This window comes from Phyllobates terribilis, unplaced genomic scaffold (genome assembly GCF_046119375.1).
Source record: "Phyllobates terribilis strain yellow unplaced genomic scaffold, ASM4611937v1 Scaffold_9__5_contigs__length_417890890, whole genome shotgun sequence".
NCBI classification, from domain to species: Eukaryota; Metazoa; Chordata; class Amphibia; order Anura; family Dendrobatidae; genus Phyllobates; species Phyllobates terribilis.
In genome coordinates this window covers 226,588,926-226,615,343 of record NW_027362769.1, presented here as the reverse complement: position 1 = coordinate 226,615,343, position 26,418 = coordinate 226,588,926, and the positions used below count along the sequence as shown (strand labels likewise).

The window sequence follows — 26,418 nt, the reverse complement described above, 5'->3', positions numbered from 1 at the left end:
CTTCTGCTGCGAGCGCCCGCTCATGTCCCAGGTTCTCGCAGCAGAAGTATCCGCACAGGCAGCGCCGCTGACATCCATGCGGCTAGGGTGTGAAGGGAGGACCGGGGAGCGGAGCTGACATCCAATTGGTCGCGGCCGCTATTTAAATGTGCCGCACAAATCGGTGATTGGTCGCGGTCTTGGCCTGCGACCAATCACCGATTTGTGCGCCAAATTTAAATATCGGCCGCGACCAATCACCGATCTTGATTCCACATTTAAACACCGCTGTGCTGATTGGTCGCGGCCGATATTTAAATGTGGCGCCAAAATCGGTGATTGGTCGCGGGCAGCGTCCGCGACCAATCAGCACAGCGGTATTTAACTTTTGCGCTAAGATCAGTGATTGGTCGGGTCCGAAGACCGCGACCAATCATCGAATCGTCTTGGTGAGGACCGGGGAGCGGCTGCCTGTGCGGCTACTTCGGCTGCGAGAACTCGGGACATGAGCGGGCGCTCGCAGCAGAAGTATCCTGACCCGCAGCGCCGCTCCCCGGTCCTCCCTTCCGCATGGAGGTCAGCGACGCCGGTGGTCGGGGTCCTTCCGCTGCTACCGGCCGGGAGATGAGCGCCTCGCGCCGCACATCTCCCGGCTGCATCTCCGTCCCGCAGATGGGTCCGGCGGTCGAGGTCCTTCTGCTGGTACCGGCCGGGAGATGAGCGCCTCGCCTGCATCGCCGCTGAGCTCCGTCCCGCAGATGAGCCGCTAACGGCCGCCATCTTTTTTCAGAAATCCCGCGGCGCTGATTGGCGGCTGCCGGACCAATGAGCGACGCGAGATTTCCTGGACAGACAGACAGACGGGATAAGACAATTATATATATAGATTAGGGCTTGTAATGTGACACAGCTTAACTCTGCTGCACTGCCCTCTCCCCCCACACTGACTCATGCAGGAGATAAACCAGGAGATCAGAGCTGTATCATTACATCTCACACACTGAGAAACCTGCTCTGCGCTATTGAGGGGGTGTGTTCTTTTTCCAGTGTGTTTCTGCCGGCTTATGATTGGTCAGCATCATACAGGGGGAAGAAGTACACGCCCCCAGTGAAAATTCTGATAACATCAACTTGGCTTTAAAAAGTTAACACCTTAGGTGCCAAATACTTTGATTGCTAATATCTCCACAATGGAGAGGCGAGATAAAAAAGTTTTATTTCGCTCTGCAGCCACTATTACGTTGTGTGTCCCCAGTTCAACATGAAAAATTTGATGGAAGGTCCTCTTTAAGATAGTTAGGAAACTAATGTACGCATTCTTCTTATTTTGCCATTTGTACATCTCTACATTGTGAGCGGTTTAGTTTGCCAGCTGGCATGAGCACTGGCAACTGGACTTCCCTGCGGTCAGTCGGATATTATGACATCTAGGCAGCATAGTATTGCCAACACAAATAGGTGTTCTCTCTAGCAATCCCAATCTCTTAATGTTGGGTATTATGCCCTGGAGTGATTTATTGCCAATGTAGATGAGTACATGAATCCCTAAAGATTTATAACGTAAAGTGCTGTCAGTGTATTGGTTTACATCGGTTTTACATGCTAATGTAGGTCTCCAGCTCCAAGGCTAGCACACAGCACAAGAAGCAGCATATCCGCAAACCGTTCTGAACAGCAGATCCTAGCCGTGGGCGGCTGGCCGACACTAATCTCACCTCATTAATAGCTTCTGGATAGAACGGTAAGCGCTGCAAAACTATCGGACGTCACTGCTGACCTTGGTCTCATTATTAACGTCAGATTGTGTTTTGTCTTGGTCTACAGAGGGGCACAGCAGGGGGGACCCAACATCCATGACAAAAGTGAGTAACATGTCTCATGTACTTGTTTCTCGCTGTGTGCTTTCATGACAACCTGTGATGTGCTCGCCGCCAGCGCAATACATCAAGGTTCACATAACCCACCCTGATATTACATAGAGGCTCTGCTTTTATATTTGCTTCCATTTAAAAGTGGTTGTCTTGCCAACCATAATTAGTACCCGCATCCATGTACCACAACCAACAAAAACACCTCTGCAAAAAAAACAACAATAGATCCGAGCTGTGAGCAGAGAACAAAGGAAAAACCTATCTTCTGCTCCCACATAAGAGTTACCCTTTATCTCCACCACTGACGAGGTGCACACTTCACTCTACTAGGAACACGGTCCTTACAGTAGATGTTGTGACATTGCTGGGAAAGACGACCCGTCATCTCTGTCCGTTTTAGTAAGAACTTGTATTCCCCAGAAGATAACAATTGCGGAGAATCTTTTCTTAGAGCGCTACATTGTCCTGTGCTTCTGTTATTCCTCTCAGAAATTTATGAACAAATTGACAACTGGGTGTTACCACTTAGGGGTGTGTTCCTACACAATGACATTATCCAATCACTGATGACAATGTCAGACTGTGTATGGATGAGAAGAACAGTCATTAGTTTAGAAATAAGAGAGGAACGGCATAAGACAGGGATATGGGAAAGCAGGCTCCACAAAAATTATTTCATGGGGAATGTACCGTATTTTTCGGATTATAAAATGCACTTTTTTTTCCTCCACATTTGGGAGGAAAATGGGGGTGCGTCTTATAATCCGAAGTGAGCTTACCGGGGGGCGGCTGCAGTGGAGCGGGGGTCACAGGAGGCATGCTCACTGCTTCAGGAGGCCGACAGGAGCGGGGCGATGCTGTCGGCCCTGGGCTCTCAGAAGACGTCCGCATCGGTGAGCGGATTCCCCTGCGGTGGACTTTGGGAAAATGGCTACTGGAGGGAGGCGCGCATGCACAGATTGAGATCTCGGGAGAGTGGAGTCCCCTTCCCTAATGATTTCTCTGTGGTGGGCTTCGGGAAAATGGCTGCCGGAAGCTGCGCATTTACAGATTGAGATCTCAGGAGAGCGGAGTCCCCTTCCCCAATGATTTCCCTGTGGTGGGCTACGGGAAAATGGCTGCCGCTAGGCGCGCAAGCACAGACTGAGAACATTTTTTCCTATTTTCCACCCCAAAATTTGATGTGCGTCTATATAATCCACAAAATACGATATATGAATTTACTAAAACAGAGATGTGAAAAGGTCAGCTGGATCCTCTAGTCCTGTGTCCAAGCCTGTAACTACACCCGGCCATACACATTAGACGGCTGTCGGCTGATTGTTTGGCCAACAGCCATCTCATTCGTGACTCTCATACAAAGGAGCTCATCGGCCGAATGCTCCTATGTTCTCAGTGAGAAAGCTGCCAACTGAAACTCTGGCCGGCGACTTATCTCAGGGAGAACAAGGCAATCAGTCGGCCTGCTTCCCCATTATACAGTCAACCAAACCCATTGATATCGGCGAGAGGTCGGACGACATTAGTCTAACATGTATGGGGACCTTTACTTCTACAGGGATCGATCTAACATGGGACAACAATGGCAGAGGAGTTTTGCATATCGAGTACCAGTGAGTCTGGAGGATATATGACACGTCAACCCTGCTCACAATGATTTCTGCTGTGTACAAGTGACATAATGTCACCGTGCTCATCCTGGTGATGTAAACAGAGGATCGCTGCCAGCAGCAGCCATTTGTGTTTGCATGGGATTCTTCCTTGATTGGAAAAGTAGAAGGAAATGGAAATAAACATTTTCTAACATTATCATTCCCATAGACCACCACAAACAAAACACAGCAGGTAGCGACCATATTGAGACCACCAAAAGATAATGTAAATAACAAACATAAAATGGGTAATTGTAGCAGCAAAGGACACCCAGAGATCTATTTCCTAAATGTGATATTTTAAGTTAATGGTGTTCTAAAGTAGTTTACAAAAATAGCCTTTTTATTAATGTTGAGCTCTTTATAGCACTACCTCACTCTTGTGCTGACACATATATCAACTGCAAACAAGCTGCAATCCTATTCACTGCTCACAGCTACTCTGTTCGGCATGTTAAAGGGAATTTGTCATCAAGTTTTTGATCCTCCATCTGACAACAGCGTGATGTAGGGACAGAAACCCTGATTCCAGCAATATATCACTTACTGGGCTGCTTGCTGCAGTTTTGATAAAATCCCTGTTTTCTCTGCTGCAGCTCTCCCGGTTCTCTGAATGCTGAGCTCTGCATAACTCCGCCCACACCACTGATTGACAGCTTTCTGTGTACACTGTGCATAGGCAGAAAGCTGCCGATCTATTTTGGGGTGAAGATCTTACGCTATTTGCATAAAACCATTTTTATTAAGCGTTAAACGTGAACATTAATTTTAAAAGAATAAATAAATTCAATCTGTCACCTGCCCTTTCAGGCTTAGACACATTTCTTGCATCCTTAAAAAATGCAATTCACAATATTATTTCCTTTTTGTATAATCCTATTTTGTCTCATATCACCATGACAACTGAGAAATATATAAAGAATGGTTTGTATATAAATATATAAAGTACAGACCAAAAGTTTGGACACACCTTCTCATTTAAAGATTTTTCTGTATTTTCATGACTATGAAAATTGTACATTCACACTGAAGGCATCAAAACTATGAATTAACACAGGTGGAATTATATACTTAACAAAAAAGTGAGAAACTACTGAAAATATGTCTTATATTCTAGGTTCTTCAAAGTAGCCACCTTTTGCTTTGATAACTGCTTTGCACACTCTTGGCATTCTCTTGATGAGCTTCAAGAGGTAGTCACCGGAAATGGTCTTCCAACAATCTTGAAGGAGTTCCCAGAGATGCTTAGCACTTGTTGGCCCTTTTGCCTTCACTCTGCGGTCCAGCTCACCCCAAATCATCTTGATTGGGTTCAGGTCTGGTGACTGTGGAGGCCAGGTCATCTGGCGTAGCACCCCATCACTCTCCTTCTTGGTCAAATAGCCCTTACACAGCCTGGAGGTGTGTTTGGGGTCATTGTCCTGTTGAAAAATAAATGATGGTCCAACTAAACGCAAACCGGATGGAATAGCATGCTGCTGCAAGATGCTGTGGTAGCCATGCTGGTTCAGTATGCCTTCAACTTTGAATAAATCCCCAACAGTGTCACCAGCAAAGCACCCCCACACCATCACACCTCCTCCTCCATGCTTCACGGTGGGAACCAGGCATGTAGAGTCCATCCGTTCACCTTTTCAGCGTCGCACAAAGACACGGTGGTTGGAACCAAAGATCTCAAATTTGGACTCATCAGACCAAAGCACAGATTTCCACTGGTCTAATGTCTATTCCTTGTGTTCTTTAGCCCAAACAAGTCTCTCCTGCTTGTTGCCTGTCCTTAGCAGTGGTTTCCTAGCAGCTATTTTACCATGAAGGCCTGCTGCACAAAGTCTCCTCTTAACAGTTGTTGAAGAGATGTGTCTGCTGCTAGAACTCTGTGTGGCATTGACCTGGTCTCTAAACTGCGCTGCTGTTAACCTGCAATTTCTGAGGCTGGTGACTCGGATAAACTTATCCTCAGAAGCAGAGGTGACTCTTGCTCTTCCTATTCTGTGGCGGTCCTCATGTGAGCCAGTTTCTTTGTAGCGCTTGATGGTTTTTGCAACTGCACTTGGGGACACTTTCAAAGTTTTCCCAATTTTTCGCACTGACTGACCTTCATTTCTTAAAGTAATGATGGCCACTCGTTTTTCTTTACTTAGCTGCTTTTTTCTTGCCATAATGCAAATTCTAACAGTCTATCCAGTAGGACTATCAGCTGTGTATCCACCAGACTTCTGCACAACACAACTGATGATCCCAACCCCATTTATAAGGCAAGAAATCCCACTTATTAAACCTGACAGGGCACACCTGTAAAGTGAAAACCATTTCCGGTGACTACCTCTTGAAGCTCATCAAGACAATGCCAAGAGTGTGCAAAGCAGTCATCAAAGCAAAAGATGCCTACTTTGAAGAACCTAGAATATAAGACATATTTTCAGTTGTTTCACACTTTTTTGTTAAGTATATAATTCCACATGTGTTAATGACGCGCCCTGGGCCTATGTGATGCAGCGTTGCGCACGCAGGGACTACCCGGAGCCGGATCTGATAGGGGTAGTAGTCTCGTGGCGGTGACCCGGTCCGTGCCCAGGGAGTCAGACTAAGTGGCGGTATATTAGCAGTAGATGTAGAACGACTACGCCACCCGTTGAATGCAGCTATGGAGCTGCCGCTGCAGGGCAAACCGCTGAGGCCGGTGGGAGGATGGTGCAGCGTGGATGGTATAACCCCCAACGGGAGGGGTATGGCCTCAGGGCAGCCGACGTGGATGATGGGGGTAGCAGAAATCACTCAGAGACGATACGGTGTAGTTCAGGGTCTTTACTGGTGACAAAGATAGACCCTCCCGGAGTACTGGCTAGCGGTCGGGGCCTGGTCAGTCCTTGAGCAGATGGGATCCCCCTTGGCCAGGCGGAGTTGTAGGCCTCCCCAACTAATTGTACTCTTCTGGCTACCTTGCTAGAGGCGGGTAAAGGTAGCCCACGTCCCTGAGTGTACCGTGTGGTGCTCACCCGTATGGCCGGTGACTCGGGGCCTTCTAGTAGCTTCCGCTCCACGACGGCGGTGCTGGTCCCACACGTGTGACCGAGCCTTCGGGTTTCTGGGCCAGAGGACCTGAAATCCCCTGCCGGTCGGTTTCTGCTGCTGGGTAGGAGTTAGTCCCCACAGCCTCGGACTCCGGGTCCGGTAAGAAATCTTCAATCAGGGCGAGCTCTACAGCTTCCAGCCCTGATCTCCTCTTAGCACGACTCCCACAGAGCTCCTGATCTTTCTTTCCTATCACTGCTTCTCTTCTTCTCTCTACTCTTCTTCTCTAACCCTGCCTCAGCCCCAGGTTTATATAGGGGAAGTCCTTCCCCTCCCAGGACTGGGCAGGAGGTGTGGCATGCATAGGATTGCTGACCAAGAGACCTCCCACCTGCTCTCAGACATAACACTGCTGTTACTGTGGAAACCAGACCCCTGGGGTGCCACATTCCCCCCTAGTGAAATTTAGTACTCCGGGACTAAACATATTTTAGAAAAACATAACCAATACAAACAGAAACGGTACAATAGAAAAAAAAACATATTAGAATGGTCACGGCGTGTCCGCAACCGGGTGCAGTTTTTGAAGAAAAGCAAGGTGTCCATTTCACCAAAACAGGGAGACGTAACCAGGTAGGGGTCTGTCCTGCCCCGAGTCCTTAACAGTCTTTAGTCCATTCCTAAGTTACGCTCCAACCAATTGTACAAGGATTCCCGGTAAATCCACCAAGGACTCCTAAAAATAACTAGAAACACATAATTATTTACAAGTAACAGACAGGTGACCACAAATAAAACAATTTAAACACTTCAAATTCTCCAATGTGCGGGTAACTGGCCTTTAGTGGCCCTAGTGGACCTACGGAGCTGACTGTCTGGCCCTGAACTACAGGGTGTAGGAGCTGTCAAGGGTAAACTGGGCAGCTGTCTACAGGCTCTTTGGCTCACTTTTTGCTCTTCTGTGAGGGGGTACACCTGGAAGAGGCTATCCAGCTTTTCTCTAAAGTCATGCAGAGTATGTGACTCCCCTGAGTACTGGGGTAGCCAGGCCGCTCCCGGGATATAGGGCATGGTGAAAGGCATGACTGCAGCAGCGGTGGCGCTGGCGGGGGTTGAGGCAGTGAAGCTCTCCTCCGTATCCGACATCTTCCTCCCCCCTAGTGGACCGTGGCCTACCTTGCGATGATCCTCTTCCGTAGGCCGCGGCTCCGCAGTGGATCGTCAGGGTTGAGGACCTTCCGTCGCGCTCCTGTGACGTCGGCGTCTGCTGGGCTCCTTCCAGGACCTTACGCAACGTCCGGACGTGAGGCGGGGCTTCAGTTCTCGCGCGCTTTCGGAGTCCACGCCCCTCTTCTTCCCGCGCGGCGTCTTCAAGATGGCGTCCAACGGCGGGAAAACTCCACGGATGGTGGGAAGAAGGCAGAAGATGGCGCCGGATGGCGGGAAAACTTCGCGGATGGCGGGAAGAAGGTAGAAGATGGCGCCGGATGGCGGGAATCTTCACCACTGGTAAGTTTGAACAGTCTTTTTCAGGCACGCAGTACCCGGTGGTTGCGGGCACGAGATCCTGCCGACTACGCCAAAAGTTGACACGCCCTGGGCCTATGTGATGCAGCGTTGCGCACGCAGGGACTACCCGGAGCCGGATCTGATAGGGGTAGTAGTCTCGTGGCGGTGACCCGGTCCGTGCCCAGGGAGTCAGACTAAGTGGCGGTATATTAGCAGTAGATGTAGAACGACTACGCCACCCGTTGAATGCAGCTATGGAGCTGCCGCTGCAGGGCAAACCGCTGAGGCCGGTGGGAGGATGGTGCAGCGTGGATGGTATAACCCCCAACGGGAGGGGTATGGCCTCAGGGCAGCCGACGTGGATGATGGGGGTAGCAGAAATCACTCAGAGACGATACGGTGTAGTTCAGGGTCTTTACTGGTGACAAAGATAGACCCTCCCGGAGTACTGGCTAGCGGTCGGGGCCTGGTCAGTCCTTGAGCAGATGGGATCCCCCTTGGCCAGGTGGAGTTGTAGGCCTCCCCAACTAATTGTACTCTTCTGGCTACCTTGCTAGAGGCGGGTAAAGGTAGCCCACGTCCCTGAGTGTACCGTGTGGTGCTCACCCGTATGGCCGGTGACTCGGGGCCTTCTAGTAGCTTCCGCTCCACGACGGCGGTGCTGGTCCCACACGTGTGACCGAGCCTTCGGGTTTCTGGGCCAGAGGACCTGAAATCCCCTGCCGGTCGGTTTCTGCTGCTGGGTAGGAGTTAGTCCCCACAGCCTCGGACTCCGGGTCCGGTAAGAAATCTTCAATCAGGGCGAGCTCTACAGCTTCCAGCCCTGATCTCCTCTTAGCACGACTCCCACAGAGCTCCTGATCTTTCTTTCCTATCACTGCTTCTCTTCTTCTCTCTACTCTTCTTCTCTAACCCTGCCTCAGCCCCAGGTTTATATAGGGGAAGTCCTTCCCCTCCCAGGACTGGGCAGGAGGTGTGGCATGCATAGGATTGCTGACCAAGAGACCTCCCACCTGCTCTCAGACATAACACTGCTGTTACTGTGGAAACCAGACCCCTGGGGTGCCACATTAATTCATAGTTTTGATGCCTTCAGTGTGAATGTACAATTTTCATAGTTATGAAAATACAGAAAAATCTTTAAATGAAAAGGTGTGTCCAAACTTTTTGTCTGTACTGTATATAAATTCATTTGTTTATATGACAGCTCAGCCATGTCCCCACTCTATCTCCTCATTGTCCTGAATCTGGCTGTAAAACAACTAGCTGCAGCAGAAGCCTTTCTGCTCTGTCCGGTCATCAGTAGGAATTAAAGGAAACCTGTCACTCGATTCATGCTGCCTAAACTACAGATAGCATAAGTTGGATGATGGCATCCAGATATTTTTTCCTCTAAAGGCTCCAGTGTTTGAAAGAAAGCCTGATTTAAAGGGCCAACCGGGGACCATAGATAAGAAACAAGACTAGTGTGGCATGACCCATGGCTGACTACTCCCTGCTCTAGTTGATAGACAGATCTCTCCCATATGCATACATAGGGAAACATCGGTCAATCACCTGGTAAAAAGCCGGACTAGTTTAGTCTCGCCATATGGTTCCCAGACGGCTCTTCAAACTATACCTTCTCTAAAACACCGAAGCGTTTCAGAAATAATAAACCTGTCTATAAGAGTGCAGCCAGGCTCTGATTCAGTCTGCCTGTGGTTTGTTGGGTAGCATGAATCGAGTACCAACCGCCCTTTAAGTCTTATACCCCACCTCTTAGCTAAGGAGGTGGAGCTTCAACTGGTCACCCGCCAAAGAAAGAACCAATAAGATTCACACAAATATGCTTCAGACCAACAGTTAAACTTTATTTCTTGTTTTATGTGAACACTTCTTCCTATGTTAAGTGCGCCTTTAAGGCCTCATTCAGACGCAGTGTTTTTCACGTGCGTAAAAAAATGCTACGTGTGTCATTGGGGTTTTAGATCATCACAGTTTTTCATGTATGAATAAATTGATGTATACTGGTATTTTTCATCCGTGCGGTCGGTAAAGAATGGACATGTTTCTGTGAGTTCTGCACTGACATGTGGTCAAAATACGGACATGGGAATAGCAGCATAGATTATAGTGGGTACGTGCTGTATCCGTGAAAATGTCAAACAGAATGCAAGACGAACGTCTGAAGGAGGCCGAAAATGGATGATGTCTTTTATTAGTAAAGTTAGCCATACATTTTCTCAGCCGAATAAAAAAGGCAGAACACCATGGCAGTTATTCAAATAAGAGCCCGAAGAAGAACCTTTGTATCACGTTCATGTACCTTAAAGGGAACCTGTCACCAGCTTTGTCCCATGTGAGAAAAGGCCACCACTTTTCAGCCCTGATATACAGCATTCTAATATGATGTATATATGCCTCCAATCCGGCCTGAAAGACAAGAAAAAGACCTTTTATATTACTCACCTGGGGGGCGGTCCGGTCCGATGGGCATCGCTGGTCTTGATTTGGCCACCATCTTTCAGCCCTGATATACAGCATTTTAATATTCAGTATATATGCCTCCACTCTGGTCTGCAAGACAAGGAAAAGCCCTTTTATTATACTCACCTATGGGGCGGTCCAGTCCAATGGGCGTCGCAGTTCTTGGTCCGGCGCCTCCTCTCTTCTTGTGATGTCATCCTCTTTCTTGCTTTGCGTGGATGACGTGTCCTACGTCATCCACACAGTCTCCCCAGCATCGCACTCCTGCGCAAGCATACTTCTCAGCCCGGTCAAAGACATAGTGAAGTCATGTAGTGCGCATGCGCAGGAAAAGGCCAAAGAGCGCCAGCGCATGCGCACTGCAGTGCTTTGTGTAGTATCGGCGTCTCTGCCCCCTGACAGGCAGCGACGCCGTCCTTCTTACCGCCGCGCTCCCCGCCCGGCGTCCTCCGGCGCTCCTGCCTCTGCTGCTGCCGGCACGCGCAGCTTCCTGGGCACTGTGCTTAGGGCGGGCGCGCTCCCTCCCTCTTACAGGGGCCGCACGCGCCGTCCTAAGGAGTCCCCGGCCAATGGCCGGAGGACCTCTCATATAAAGGGCACCTCCTCCAAAATGGAGGTGCCCGTGCAAGGTTGTAGCTTCGTATGTTAAACTCTGCTTCATTCCCTCCCTGCTGCCAACCTGACTACCAGTCCAGCCCGCCAGCCTGACTACAAGTCCAGCCCGCCAGCCTGACTACAAGTCCTGTCCGCCAGCCTGACTACCAGTCCTGTCCGCCAGCTTGTCTACCTTCCAGCCCGACAGTCTGTCTACAGTTCAGTCAGCCAGTCTGTCTATGGGCCTTGCCCGCCAGTCTGTCTATGGGCCTTGCCCGCCTGCTTACCTGGAAGCACCTGCCTGCTTACCTGGAAGCTCCTGCCTGTTATCTGCCGTGCCTGCCAGCCTGCTTACCTGGAAGCACCTGCCTGTTACCTGCCGTGCCTGCCAGCCTGCTTATCTGGAAGCACCTGCCTGTTAGCTGCCGTGCCTGCCAGCCCGCTTACCTGGAAGCACCTACCTGTTACCTGCCGTGCCTACCAGCCAGCCTACCTGGAGGCTCCTGCTTGTTACCTGCCGTGTCCGCCAGTTAGTCTACCCGGATCACCTGTCAGCCTGCCTGCCGTGCTCATCTGCTGTACCGGTCAGTCCCTGCCTTCTGACCTGTGGGAGTTACCTGCTCTCATACAAGGTCGGTTCTAGAGTAGCACCTGGTCCCTCTGCTCGGTCCTTCCCTGGTCACGGAGTCAACTGAGCCGCCGTACGACCTTGGTCGGTCCGAGTTGATACCTAGTTACGCCCCTCTGGTCGCTCCTTGCACCGCAGCACAGAGGTTCCACCACCCGGATCCGTAACACTTTGCTCTGCCATTGCCAGGGCAGAGAAGTATGCCTGCACCGGAGCGCGATGCCGGGGAGACTGTGTGGACGACGTAGGACGTGTCATCCACACGAAGCAAGAAGGAGGACGGCATGACAAGAAGAGAGGAGGCGCCGGACCAAGACCTGCGATGCCTATCGGACCGGACGGCCCCATAGGTGAGTATAATAAAGGAGCTTTTCGTTGTCTTGCAGACCAGAGTAGAGGCATGTATACAGCATATTAAAATGCTGTATATCAGGGCAGAAAGGTGGTGGCCTTAGGTCACATGGGACAAAGCTGGTGACAGGTTCCCTTTAAGAGATATGAGACCAGCCCTTTAAATACCAGAAAAAAAACAGTGATGACAATAGCCCTAGAACAGTATGGAGTATTCCCTCCCTATGAAAGTCTTTGTTTTATATAAAATATTTTACAAAACAGTTGATATAAAGTGCACATAAATACTCAATGGTAAAACAAGAAAACTATACGTGGTATGGAGGTCCAGGAAAGTGTATAGAAAGCACTTACACAGAACAGTAAGAAGCCAGCCATTTTCTTCTTTCCTGAGAAATAAATCCAGACTGATTTCTTTGATCTGGGGCCAGTGTAATAATTACAAGAGCAGAGCGGTAAACAAAGATAACGCTAAGTATGTGGTTTCATGTTTACAGCTGACATTACACTGCAAGAACAAAAGCGCCTACGTCTCCGCAGATGAGAAACGTTCTGCCACGGTACTGTGAAACGCCTTCTGTCACCAGCACTCGGAAATCGCCATAGAAGAAAGTAGGGAAGGAAACAATGGTCTGTAAGAAAGAATGCTGGAGGAAAGCTTCTCAGAATGTGTGTGACAACGATGCCTCAACTAAAAACTATAGTACCCAATGATCCCGAACTAGTGACACAGTACTAAGCTCAGACTATGGGTTTGCCAAAAAGTTTGCAAAGATCATAAGACAAGAAAGAAATGATGCTGGAGTGAGACCTAAAAAGCATTTACCAATATACAGAAATATGTAGACTAAGGGTGTCCCAATATATAAGATAGAAATGGTCTATATTAGAAATGGCTAAAATCTCTTTCCAGCAGTCGATATGCAGCTTAAAGGGAATCTGTCAGCAAGTATTTTCCAACTTAATCTGAGAGCAGCATAATGTAGGTAAAGAGAAGCTGAATCCAATGATGTATCACTTAGATTACTGGGTGCAGCTGTTCTCACACAATCAGAGCTTTTAGATTTAGAATGAAGTGGAGCTGAGAAAGCAAATCCCGCCCACACCACAGCTAACTCCGCCCACATCAGGCTCTGTATCTACAATGTCTATAGACAGTGAGCTGCTTATCACAGGGGGAGGGGGCGTTATCGTACTACTATAGTCTGGCAATGTTAATCTCTTAGTAATAAATCTTTCACAATTAGTAAACAGCACTCACTTAGACAACACATCCCTGAATTCTGTGTCTCAGCCTCTATCTCCTGCTGCCTTCAGATTAAATAGCAAAAACCTTCTGACAGATTCCGTTTAGAGGGAGTCCGTCTGCCCAAACTGACAGTATAAGCAATCACTCGCACCCATAGTGTTCTAATCACTTAAAGAGAACCTGTCAGCACTATTTTGGGTATTAAAGTAAGGTCATGGTCATAATGGCGCTGTTATACAGATTAAATAGATAACTTAAGTGAAGAAATACGCATTGTGATTGTTCTTTAATCAGCATTTGAAGTTTGGCTGTAATAAGCTTTTCGGTACATAGGGCTGGGACAGTGGGTAGAGAGTCTTCAGGTCCTGCTGTGGTCTTTCCACCTGCTTCAGGCATCTGTATCTGCCTCCTGTTAAAAAGTTTGCGCCAGCGCCATCCTAGCCTTGGCCGGCGCTTACGCTGGTTGACCTTCTGGCGGTCTTCAAAAAAATTGAGCCAGTGGTGGCACATACACACATTGAGATCTGGGCTCAATGACGAACATGAGACGCCACCGGCGCCATTTTACTGAAAAACGCTGGGGAGGTCAAACAGCACTTGCACAGTCATTGGCCCTATTTACCATTGCCGCAAACTTTCAAACAAGAGGCAAATACAGACACCGGGGGCAGGCGGAGGGGCAGGAGCCAAAAACCCTACCCAGATACCCAAACTTCAAATGCTTATTAAAGAACTACCACCATCTGTATAACAGCGCCATTATGGCCATGACTTAAAGGGGTATTCCCATCTCCAAGATCCTATCCCAATATGTAGTAGTTCTAGTAATATTAATAATAATATTAGCAAATAACTCCAATTAGAAATGTAGTATAGTTTTTCTGATTCGCTATGGCTCTTTCGTCATGTGCAGGCCCTTAAGTATCCATGGTTATGACCATTGAGATAGTGACAGTCAGCTAGTTGCTAGTGGTCGTAACCATGGATACCTAAAGACTTGCAGATGGGGTAAGCAACATAGTGACTCAGAAAAACTATTCTACATTTCTAATTGGAGGTATTTGCTAATCTAATAATTTTTATATAGAATATTTATAATACTATATAATTATTATTACACCTACTACATATTGGGATAGGATCTTTGAGATGGAACATCCCTTTAACATGCAAAATCATGCTGATAGGTTCTCTTTAAGGCAAGCCTTCATGGTCAATCAGCAGTGAAGGAGGAGGGTGCATGTAAAACCAGTGGGCGGAGCAGTGCACTGAGCTGTTTAGTCATGTCAAGGGTGCATCAAGAAACCTAATTAGCATGCTTAATTAAATATTCAGATTCTGAAGAATGGAGGCAGCGATTTGAACACTTCGGTATCATTCAGACATTGGTGATTTTTCTCATATGTAAAAAATGAGAGGAGTCTAATCAGTGTGTTTTTATCAGATTTTCATCAGTTTGGTGAGTGTCAAAAATGAAATGATAGAGGTTTCCCAAGCTTCTCCCAAAAACGGACAAGACACAGATTGCATCCGGGTGATATACGAATTTTTCATGGACCCATAGACTTGCATTAACGAGATTGATCTGAAACTCAGATCAAAGTTGGACATGTCTCCATGAATTTGTTCTAACCAATCAACCTGCAAAAATACAAGGACATGTGAACAGCCCCGTAAACTTGGGGGTAGGACTAAAATGTATCCACCCCCTACAATGCTTTGCGCACATATCATTCTGGGTAAATTTTCAACATAAGTCGTCATGTATGTGAAAAATTATGATGTCCTATAGCAGCGAGAAAGACATTACACAGCAGTGCTGAGCAGTGTAGCTGTGAATCCAACACGGAGGTGAGATCAAACACTAAAAACTGTGACTCTTTCTCATTTTCTCTTCCTGCAGCTACTCCTTCCTCCTCTTCTCTTTATACACATGGAAGGGTGGAGGAAGAAGGCAATTTTCTGTAATACACTTTAAATTACAAAGTTTCTTATCACCACTCCTACTATTGATTTAGAATAAAAAAAGAAATGATTGTGAACATTAAACTAAGTGTACCTTTAAGCTTCGGCCATGACTGTATCTTCATAAATTTAGCAGCCATAATGCAAAAGATACACTGCCAATAAATACCGTACATTTCATATTTTGTAATTTACAAAGTAATTTTTATGCAGGATGCATAAATGCTGTAAAAAAAAAACATGAAGAGCAAAAGTTTATTTGAAGCCTTGAGCAGTACAAAGTGACCCCCTACCTCGACTGACATCACAATCTTAGTTGGACATCAAGGGTGCGTGTTTGTGGTTTCCAAGCGCTTTGATGTGGAGATCATTTATCCGAGTCTCCGCAAACAAATTAAATTTGCTCCAGAAACCACAAAAAAAAAAAAGCAGAGATGGAAAACCTACAGATTACAAGATTTGGTTCCTATCCCTTTTTATTGATTTCAAATGATATCATGAGACTATTGTCTAACATTGCAGATGCCAAAATAACTACAAAAATAAACTTTTCTACACCAAGACAAAAGTTTTTGCTCCTATTTTAGTCCAGCTGCTCCTGAGTATTCATTTTCATTTTTTTTTTTTTATGTTCACTATATGGTTCCATAGATATGGACTTTTCTATTAAGTGCTCCTCTTTATGGTTTTTCTTTTTAGGCTATTTTCAGTTACGTTTTTAATGTGTTTTTTATGCAAATTTTAAGTTGCGTTTTACAGTACCAGCAAAGTCTATGAAATATCAGAAATGTCATGCACACACACTAGTTTTTTTTCCTGACTGATTTGGAAAACCGCTGCGTTTGTGACGAGCGGATCCCCGAGCGTGTGCAGTGAAGTTCCCAGCTTCACTGGGTGCGGCCGGAGCCGCTCGTCACAACGCATGTGCGGCTCCCAGCGCTGGAAGCTTTACTGCCTGGTCGTGTCATACTGCGCATGCGTCCCACAAATATCAGCTCTCTCCAGGAGCAAAATTCAAATACGTGGGCGGCGCGAGCCCTGACTGAATGTGAGGATCACACCCCTATGACTGAAGGAGCAGGTAGGATTATAATTATATAAAATGTTATATACTCATTATATTTGCACCAATTTTAATGAAAAAAGTGTGTTAGTGATGCACACACAATGGGGGCAGTTTACATAGTAGATAAGACATGACAGGTTCCCTTTAAATCATGGTTTTGTTTTTTTATGAACTCAACTTTATCAGCATGCACAAGAGACAAATGTACCTGCAAAAAAATCCAGCAAAAACGCAGCAAATATCCAGCAAACACTAAGAAAAAACTGCTTTTTTGTAAGCAGCTTCTTTACTATCAAGACAGCAAAAAACATCTCTCTTGGCAGTTAACCATCTGCGGAAAAAAAAAGCAGCAAAAACGCAACGTGTGAACATAGCCATACAAGAGCGCGTTGCTTGCAAGGTAAGAATGCAGAACAGCTTAAGGACACTCCCCAAGAAAATCCAGTGAGCGACGCACCCTTAGGCCGGTTTCACACGTCCGCATATCTCCGGTATTGGAAAAACCAGTACCGGAGATATCCGTGTCTCGTGTGTCCGTGTGTCACACATGTGGCAACCATGTGCCGCATCAGAATCACGCGGAAAGCGCCTGGGAATCAGTGCTACAGTTAGCGCTGTTCCCAAGCGCCGGGTGCTGAACACTGCCCTCATCATGGTTCCCTGCCGGCGCTGCAATCAGCACCAGCAGGGACCATGATGAGGGTAGAAGTAGTCTGCTCCCGTAGTGTCCCCGCCTGTAAGAATAAGAATAAAATCCATGTACTCACCTCTCCTAGGTGTCTCCTGCTGTAATCCATGCCACCACTGCTGTAGAGGAGCCGGGGAGAATGAGCGGACCCGGAGCTACAGCTCAGGAGCGGTGTCCTGTCACTCACTGAGCGCAGCTCTGGCTCATTCTCCCCGGCTCCTCGGCAGCAGTGGCCGCATGGATTACAGCAGGGGACACCTAAGAGAGGTGAGTACATGGATTTTATTATTTTATACTTATTTTTACATAGGTGGGGACACTGAGGGAGCAGACACAACTACCCTCATCACTGTCCCTGCTGGTGCTGATTGCAGCGCCGGCAGGGAACCATGATGAGGGCAGCGTTCAGCACCGGCACTTGGGAACAGCGCTAACTGTACACTGATTCTCAGGCGCCGGTACGTGTCACACGGATGTCATCCATGTGGTATGTTTTGCAGACCATGTAACCGCAAAAAAAACGGACTTGTCTCTGTAGAGCACACAGTCCATGAAAACACACTGAGGTGTGCACAGACCCATTCATTTGAATGGGTCAGCCTGTGTCAGTGTCTCCGGTATATGTGGAAACTGTCACCACTCGTACCGGAGATACTGACGTGTGAAAGAGTCCTTAGTAAAGACCGTGCCTCATTCATTAAGGATGTCTTTTTCACACCGATCTTGATGAGGGGGTGGGGTGAAGTGCGATTTGCCTAATTCATTAAGAGGAGCACGCCCCTTATTGAATCAGGTGAGAAGTGGCTTGAGCTTGTGTACACTCTGCCACAAATCAAGGGAGTAAGATTTGTTTGGTAAGGAATGCTGCCGCATGTCAAGAATTTGATGGGCAGGGGTTGCCATGCCCCATCCCCCTCCTGCTCCACTCACTTTGACATAGCAGGGCAAAAATAGCATGAAAATGGGAAAAGTTGCAAAATGTTTGCGCAAATTTTTTTGGACTTTTCAAAGCATTTTAGGCCAAAATTTTGGCAAAAAGCTTTGATGACTCTGCTCATAAGTATTAGCGCTAAACAAAAAAATGTCCATATCTTTTGAACCATATGGCGAATTTAAAAAACAACAAAAAAAACGCTCAGGAGCAGCAGGAATAAAAATCAGCTCACTTCTGACCTGGTGACAGGTCCTCATTAAATAGCGGTTGACTAAACGCTTGTACAGTCGAAAGTTTGGTAAGAAAAAAAGAACAAGACATAACTTTTGGCTCCCCAAAAATGAAAAGTTATGAGTCAAATTATCAGACACATACTTATAGAGGTATCTATAGAGGCAGTAATGACAGACACTGAATCCACATTTAATGAAGGGTTTCTCACAACAAATGGCATTGTGGGTTAATGGATAATGTATATCTGGTCAAGGAAGGAACTCAATGATCTCCAGAGGTGGCTGCAGGCATCCCAAGTTATACATGTATGACTTGTGTATCCGTGCTCCACGGTGGAAAAGTCTCCATGCTTCTCCTCACACAGGCAAAGCATTAAAGAGAAATAAAGTTACCTAAAAGTCTTGATCATCAAAACCATCACAAAAATACAGTGATTTATCATGGAAATTAATACCCGGTCTGGAAAAGATGCCTGTGCGTGTGATATCTGCATGCTAATACCAGTTCCCAGCGGCGTCTCAGGAAAATATTGGTCTGACCTTCTACAGTAATTCAAAAGGACATTTGATCCGTGGACTTTCACATTATGGTAAAAAAAAAGTGGCTACCATTGTCTTTGCATGTCGAATGTGAATATGTACATGATGTCTGTTTGATGAATTAAGAAAAATTTTGCACCAACTTTTTTTTCTAAAAAGTTACAAATCTCACAAAATATTAAAATAGCAGTTACATACCTAATAAAATCTCCAGGGCCTCTGCATATTTTTCTGCAGCGGTCATGTGCCGTCTACTCATGTGATTGCAACAGGTGAAATCACCAACCTCCTCGGTGGATGACACAAGACAAATTAGCTGCAGCCGTGCGTGTAGATGGCACACGACCGCTGCAGGAAACGGGAGCACCAGAGTGGTCGCGCCGGAGCAGCAGGGTAGTGGCGCAGGAGCAGCAGGGTAGTGGCACAGGAGCAGAGTACTTGTATCCGGCAAGTAATGATTTTTCTGTTGTTTGAGGCCATTCACTGCCTTTGAGCAGCAGGGTAGTGGCGCCTGAGCAGCAGGGTAGTGGCGCCGGAGCAGCAGGGTAGTGGCGCCGGAGCAGCAGGGTAGTGGCGCCAGAGCAGCAGGGTAGTGGCGCCAGAGCAGCAGGGTAGTGGCGCCAGAGCAGCAGGGTAGTGGCGCCGGAGCAGCAGGGTAGTGGCGCCGGAGCAGCAGGGTAGTGGCGCCGGAGCAGCAGGGTAGTGGCGCCGGAGCAGCAGGGTAGTGGCGCCGGAGCAGCAGGGTAGTGGCGCCGGAGCAGCAGGGTAGTGGCGCCGGAGCAGCAGAGTACTTGTATCCGGCAAGTAATGATTTTTCTGTTGTTTGAGGCCATTCACTGCCTTTTGATAATTTTTCTTGAACTAGAAAAATCCATGTAAATCAAAAAACAAAATAAATGGTAATTAAAGTGGTCTGCCATACAAGAATCTGCAAGGACATATTGTTAAAAATGTTTGTGGGCCTCTCTGACCGCACCACCGCTCATGAAGTGAAGACTCCCATCAGTGACTACAACCAGAGCGGATTTAAGAGATGATCCTGCTTGTACATAAATTAGTTAATCCGCTGTTGCTATAATGTGGACCCTGCCACCTGTTGCTGGAGTCAGATAGTTGTAATCTGGCACTGTCAACACTGTTTACTTTGTAAAGACTTGTGTAAAATAGTGACACTCTCCAGCTAAACAGTGCGCTCATTCCTTGTTAGACACACACATCCTTGAGCAAATTACAAACCGCGCTGCCAAGTGCTGGAACAAAACATCTGAGCTGTGCGGTGAGTAAGAGACCAGAATATGGAACAGAAAACATTTATAACATTCAAAATGTCATCACTACAGCCAGGAATACCCAAAAGTACGAGATCTAAATGTTGTAAGAATTCATTACATGCCATTAATTTCGTAAAGTAACATGTCTTAGTCTGGTGCTTGAACGCAGTGTAGCAAAGTAAAGCATAGTAGATCATGCTGTGTCCACACCTCACCACTAGGGGGCGACATGGTGGCAGTATCAAACTGCAACATCACATCTAATGATTTCCTATAGGGTCGCAAATGTTTCCAAATGTGTTTTCTGTTCTTACCACAAGTCGCACAAGAATCACATAGACTTCAGTCCAAGTCACTTGTGACTAGTCTATAATTTGGCAATAAATCACAGCTCTAAAATTGCCATGTGACAGCAAGTCAAACAGATGTTTTTGATGGCGCGACTTGTCTAAGACTTGATGTTGCATGACTTGTGTAGCCCCAGCCTCCAACAATTGATGATCTTTCATTTCTATGGAAAGAGAGCTTGCAGTACCATTCATGCCCACAACACAATATACGGCGCTGTGCTACACAACTAACCAGTGTAGGTGCTTGGATAATCTGACATTGTTAACCTATCCAAAGGACGGGTGCGCAGCAGATCTGCATGCGGAAATCAAAGCATGCTACCCATCTCTGCACTTTTTTGGGAGGTTTTTGCTGCGAACAACATTATGGAAATATGTTTCATGCATGGTATGCAAATTGTCATCAGATTTGATGAAGGTATTGGCAGACTCCACTTTGCAATCCATGTCAAGTCCAAAGTGTAAAATAGAGCCTTAGAATAACAGTCCCGGTGGCTCAGTAGTTAGCACTGCAGCCTTTAAGTGCGGAGGCCCTCAGTACAAATTCCATCAAGAACAACATCTGCAAAGAGTTTGCATGTTCTCCCCTTGTTTGTATGGGTTTCCTCCAGATACTCACAATCTTATATTGTGAGCCCCAATGGGGACAGTGTTGTCTGTAAAGTGCTGCAGAATTAATGCCGCTATATAAGTGAGTGAAATAAATATTGTCAGAATTGTTCTGAAGGGTAGAATAGGTTGTTTCATGAATATATCCCCTTTCCACGCGTCCCTTTTAGGTCAGTGGAGTACCTAAGCCTGGCGGTGAATTACATGATTGGCTATCCATTTCAATGACACTTGCACCAAGCCCCAGCAGTCCAGGGTTTTTAAAACTGCTCCTACACAGCAGTCACCCTTTTCTGCGCTGGCTTCAATCTACAAATGGGTTGTAATTAGTGATGGGCGAGCATGCCTGGCGCTGCTCGATATTGAGCAGTGCCGAGTACTGCGTGGTGCTCGAGTACCCGTAAGAAGCCACGTATTCCTGTGCTGGGAGCACAGAGAGAGACAAGCCGCGTATTCGGGAGGGAGAGAGAGACAAGCCGATTATTCGAGAGGGAGAGAGAGACAAGCCGCGTATTCGGGAGGGAGAGAGAGACAAGCCGCGTATTCGGGAGGGAGAGAGAGACAAGCCGCGTATTCGGGAGGGAGAGAGAGACAAGCCGCGTATTCGGGAGGGAGAGAGAGACAAGCCGCGTATTCGGGAGGGAGAGAGAGACAAGCCGCGTATTCGGGAGGGAGAGAGAGACAAGCCGCGTATTCGGGAGGGAGAGAGAGACAAGCCGCGTATTCGGGAGGGAGAGAGAGACAAGCCGCGTATTCGGGAGGGAGAGAGAGACAAGCCGCGTATTCGGGAGGGAGAGAGAGACAAGCCGCGTATTCGGGAGGGAGAGAGAGACAAGCCGCGTATTCGGGAGGGAGAGAGAGACAAGCCGCGTATTCGGGAGGGAGAGAGAGACAAGCCGCGTATTCGGGAGGGAGAGAGAGACAAGCCGCGTATTCGGGAGGGAGAGAGAGACAAGCCGCGTATTCGGGAGGGAGAGAGAGACAAGCCGCGTATTCGGGAGGGAGAGAGAGACAAGCCGCGTATTCGGGAGGGAGAGAGAGACAAGCCGCGTATTCGGGAGGGAGAGAGAGACAAGCCGCGTATTCGGGAGGGAGAGAGAGACAAGCCGCGTATTCGGGAGGGAGAGAGAGACAAGCCGCGTATTCGGGAGGGAGAGAGAGACAAGCCGCGTATTCGGGAGGGAGAGAGAGACAAGCCGCGTATTCGGGAGGGAGAGAGAGACAAGCCGCGTATTCGGGAGGGAGAGAGAGACAAGCCGCGTATTCGGGAGGGAGAGAGAGACAAGCCGCGTATTCGGGAGGGAGAGAGAGACAAGCCGCGTATTCGGGAGGGAGAGAGAGACAAGCCGCGTATTCGGGAGGGAGAGAGAGACAAGCCGCGTATTCGGGAGGGAGAGAGAGACAAGCCGCGTATTCGGGAGGGAGAGAGAGACAAGCCGCGTATTCGGGAGGGAGAGAGAGACAAGCCGCGTATTCGGGAGGGAGAGAGAGACAAGCCGCGTATTCGGGAGGGAGAGAGAGACAAGCCGCGTATTCGGGAGGGAGAGAGAGACAAGCCGCGTATTCGGGAGGGAGAGAGAGACAAGCCGCGTATTCGGGAGGGAGAGAGAGACAAGCCGCGTATTCGGGAGGGAGAGAGAGACAAGCCGCGTATTCGGGAGGGAGAGAGAGACAAGCCGCGTATTCGGGAGGGAGAGAGAGACAAGCCGCGTATTCGGGAGGGAGAGAGAGACAAGCCGCGTATTCGGGAGGGAGAGAGAGACAAGCCGCGTATTCGGGAGGGAGAGAGAGACAAGCCGCGTATTCGGGAGGGAGAGAGAGACAAGCCGCGTATTCGGGAGGGAGAGAGAGACAAGCCGCGTATTCGGGAGGGAGAGAGAGACAAGCCGCGTATTCGGGAGGGAGAGAGAGACAAGCCGCGTATTCGGGAGGGAGAGAGAGACAAGCCGCGTATTCGGGAGGGAGAGAGAGACAAGCCGCGTATTCGGGAGGGAGAGAGAGACAAGCCGCGTATTCGGGAGGGAGAGAGAGACAAGCCGCGTATTCGGGAGGGAGAGAGAGACAAGCCGCGTATTCGGGAGGGAGAGAGAGACAAGCCGCGTATTCGGGAGGGAGAGAGAGACAAGCCGCGTATTCGGGAGGGAGAGAGAGACAAGCCGCGTATTCGGGAGGGAGAGAGAGACAAGCCGCGTATTCGGGAGGGAGAGAGAGACAAGCCGCGTATTCGGGAGGGAGAGAGAGACAAGCCGCGTACTCGGGAGGGAGAGAGAGACAAGCCGCGTACTCGGGAGGGAGAGAGAGACAAGCCGCGTACTCGGGAGGGAGAGAGACAAGCCGCGTACTCGGGAGGGAGAGAGACAAGCCGCGTACTCGGGAGGGAGAGAGACAAGCCGCGTACTCGGGAGGGAGAGAGACAAGCCGCGTACTCGGGAGGGAGAGAGACAAGCCGCGTACTCGGGAGGGAGAGAGACAAGCCGCGTACTCGGGAGGGAGAGAGACAAGCCGCGTACTCGGGAGGGAGAGAGACAAGCCGCGTACTCGGGAGGGAGAGAGACAAGCCGCGTACTCGGGAGGGAGAGAGACAAGCCGCGTACTCGGGAGGGAGAGAGACAAGCCGCGTACTCGGGAGGGAGAGAGACAAGCCGCGTACTCGGGAGGGAGAGAGACAAGCCGCGTACTCGGGAGGGAGAGAGACAAGCCGCGTACTCGGGAGGGAGAGAGACAAGCCGCGTACTCGGGAGGGAGAGAGACAAGCCGCGTACTCGGGAGGGAGAGAGACAAGCCGCGTACTCGGGAGGGAGAGAGACAAGCCGCGTACTCGGGAGGGAGAGAGACAAGCCGCGTACTCGGGAGGGAGAGAGACAAGCCGCGTACTCGGGAGGGAGAGAGACAAGCCGCGTACTCGGGAGGGAGAGAGACAAGCCGCGTACTCGGGAGGGAGAGAGACAAGCCGCGTACTCGGGAGGGAGAGAGACAAGCCGCGTACTCGGGAGGGAGAGAGACAAGCCGCGTACTCGGGAGGGAGAGAGACAAGCCGCGTACTCGGGAGGGAGAGAGACAAGCCGCGTACTCGGGAGGGAGAGAGACAAGCCGCGTACTCGGGAGGGAGAGAGACAAGCCGCGTACTCGGGAGGGAGAGAGACAAGCCGCGTACTCGGGAGGGAGAGAGACAAGCCGCGTACTCGGGAGGGAGAGAGACAAGCCGCGTACTCGGGAGGGAGAGAGACAAGCCGCGTACTCGGGAGGGAGAGAGACAAGCCGCGTACTCGGGAGGGAGAGAGACAAGCCGCGTACTCGGGAGGGAGAGAGACAAGCCGCGTACTCGGGAGGGAGAGAGACAAGCCGCGTACTCGGGAGGGAGAGAGACAAGCCGCGTACTCGGGAGGGAGAGAGACAAGCCGCGTACTCGGGAGGGAGAGAGACAAGCCGCGTACTCGGGAGGGAGAGAGACAAGCCGCGTACTCGGGAGGGAGAGAGACAAGCCGCGTATTCGGGAGGGAGAGAGAGAAGCCGCGTATTCGGGAGGGAGAGAGAGAAGCCGCGTACTCGGGAGGGAGAGAGAGAAGCCGCGTACTCGGGAGGCAGAGAGAGAGAAGCCGCGTACTCGGGAGGGAGAGAGAGAAGCCGCGTACTCGGGAGGGAGAGAGACAAGCCGCGTATTCGGGAGGGAGAGAGACAAGCCGCGTATTCGGGAGGGAGAGAGAGAAGCCGCGTATTCGGGAGGGAGAGAGAGAAGCCGCGTATTCGGGAGGGAGAGAGAGAAGCCGCGTATTCGGGAGGGAGAGAGAGAAGCCGCGTATTCGGGAGGGAGAGAGAGAAGCCGCGTACTCGGGAGGGAGAGAGAAAAGCCGCGTACTCGGGAGGGAGAGAGAAAAGCCGCGTACTCGGGAGGGAGAGAGAGAAGCCGCGTACTCGGGAGGGAGAGAGAGAAGCCGCATACTCGGGAGGGAGAGAGAGAGAAGCCGCGTACTCGGGAGGGAGAGAGAGAAGCCGCGTACTCGGGAGGGAGAGAGAGAGAAGCCGCGTACTCGGGAGGGAGAGAGAGAGAAGCCGCGTACTCGGGAGGGAGAGAGACAAGCCGCGTACTCGGGAGGGAGAGAGACAAGCCGCGTACTCGGGAGGGAGAGAGACAAGCCGCGTATTCGGGAGGGAGAGAGAGAAGTCGCGTATTCGGGAGGGAGAGAGAGAAGCCGCGTATTCGGGAGGGAGAGAGAGAAGCCGCGTACTCGGGAGGGAGAGAGAGAAGCCGCGTATTCGGGAGGGAGAGAGAGAAGCCGCGTATTCGGGAGGGAGAGAGAGAAGCCGCGTATTCGGGAGGGAGAGAGAGAAGCCGCGTATTCGAGAGGGAGAGAAAGAAGATGTGTATTTGAGAGGGAGAGATTCACTGCCGGAGTGTCCCATTGACTTCCATTATACTTGTTACTCAAGTCGAGCATGTCCCAGCGTCCGCGACCTGTTCGATTCGAGTGCCGAGCACTCAAGCATTTTAGTGCTCGCTCCTCACTAGTTGTAATAAGAGTGGCTGCTAGAGGTTTATAAGCATGACAAATAGGATCAGACTTTGAAGATATAGTATAAGGGTATGAGCACGTTAAGTATTTGGTACAGAAATCTCTGAACTATTTCTGCATCTCTTGGCAGAAAAAAAGCAGCGGTAAAAACATGCATTTTTATTTATTAGCGTTCTTGTTGCAGATTTTCCCCACTCATTAGTCCGGGTGAAATCTGCAGCAGAAACGCTGAAAGAATTGATATTCTGCAGATTTAAATCTGCAAGTCACAAATAAGCAAGATGTGCATGAGACTTCAGGATTCTCAATCACTTAGCTGTCATCAGGAAACCAGCCAGGTTTTGTGACAAATCTGCGTTGACAAAATGCAGCAAAAACGCAACGTGTGCACACAGCCTGACTCAAGTAATGTAAAGTATATCCAAATTTACACACACCCATATGCAGACCGTACCGAGAGGTCAAAAGTATAATGATGCTCAAATGGTTTTGAAACCATTTCACGAGTTTTGAGACAAAACAAGATGTTTTCATCATTTCCCATACAACGCATTCCTCTTTAATAGCATACAAAGAGAACAGATTGATCATCCAACTCCACGAACCTAGGAAAAGCAGCTATATGAAAGCTCGACAAACATCCATGTGCATCAAATTTAATGTTCACTGGCGCCGATGGCTTTTCTTTTTCTAAGCCAGCGCGGCTCATGGGACTAAGAGAATACGGTGTGGCTTGAGTGTCCCAACACGATGATATATGCTCAGTCGCTTAAAACCTCAAAGGTTAGGCCAATAGAACAAAAGAAGATCATTTCTGTATCTAAGCAGGTTGTATATAGCCAAGCACATACACTCATCCTGTTTATAGGAACAATGGGGCAGATTTACTAATCCTGTCTATCATTCAGACAGCAGAAACTTCGGCCAGGAAGGCGGA

At 49.0% G+C, this 26,418-nt stretch overlaps 1 protein-coding gene and 1 long non-coding RNA gene across 3 annotated transcripts in view; one reads left to right on the top strand and one right to left on the bottom strand.

Annotated features, from left to right (window-relative positions):
- Window positions 1-26,418, bottom strand: part of MRTFB (myocardin related transcription factor B) — a 322,168-nt gene that overhangs the window by 258,478 nt on the left and 37,272 nt on the right. The gene's annotated exons all lie outside the window — the stretch shown is intronic.
- Window positions 1,542-14,052, top strand: LOC141160936 (uncharacterized). The gene is made up of 3 exons (XR_012250582.1): window positions 1,542-1,720; window positions 1,804-1,841; window positions 12,563-14,052. It is a non-coding gene; the product is annotated as an uncharacterized lncRNA (long non-coding RNA).